Raw genomic sequence first — 881 nt, forward strand, 5'->3', positions numbered from 1 at the left:
ATTCTTACCTTCCGTTTGCTCCGCGTCATTTCCATCTCAGCAAAGGTAATTGTTGAGGATGTTATGGCAACTTATAGGCGCCTGTTGGCTCATAAATCTTATGTGCTTATCCTAGAGATGTCTTTTCTACGTATGCTATTTTAGGCAGTATCTATCATCCATCACTGTACAGTGTAGCTATGGTAAAAAACGGACTACTGTACCAAACCTGATCTCTGACAAAGCAGACACAGGCCAGCCCTGTAGTGATGGCAGCTCCTAGATGGTTTATTATAGAGGGTAGAATGGTGACTTGTGTGGTGTGTGAAAAAATTGACACTGCCTCGAGTTTCTTCCCTTCTACAGATTCTTCAACTTCTTCAGGAAAAGAAAAAAAGACTAAAAAATTTGCTAATAGTTAGGCTTTCAAGAAAAGGTCAACCATCCATATCAAGGTCCCAGTGATGGGTACTAGACTAGAAAGAATTTCAGAGTGTTTTGAGTTAGCGAAGTGTTTCAGAACATTAATAATGAACAACACGTGGAAACAATGAAAGTGCTTGGAGGAGGAATATTTCCATTTCGGTTAACCAATTTTAGGCCTCCCACTTAGCCACCCAGTCTCCCATGTACAGCCATGGAGGAAGACAAGCTGCTTCAGGAGACTACTGAGGGTGACTCTGTATTAGTAGCTCAGCTCAGGAATGCAGTTTAGATTGTGCCCACTTACTCTCTCCTAATTCAAATCGCATGGTCTCTGCACATGAATGAGATTAATCCAAAATGTACTCAAATCACTACCATGTGTTCAGTTTATAAGAACCAGACGAGAGCTAAACTGAAGTAAACCCATGAAATGCACAAACTGTGGACGCTGGGTCCTCAGCACCAACTGTTTCACC

This window comes from Egretta garzetta, unplaced genomic scaffold (assembly GCF_000687185.1).
Source record: "Egretta garzetta isolate BGI_Z169 unplaced genomic scaffold, ASM68718v1 scaffold420, whole genome shotgun sequence".
Classification (NCBI taxonomy): Eukaryota; Metazoa; Chordata; class Aves; order Pelecaniformes; family Ardeidae; genus Egretta; species Egretta garzetta.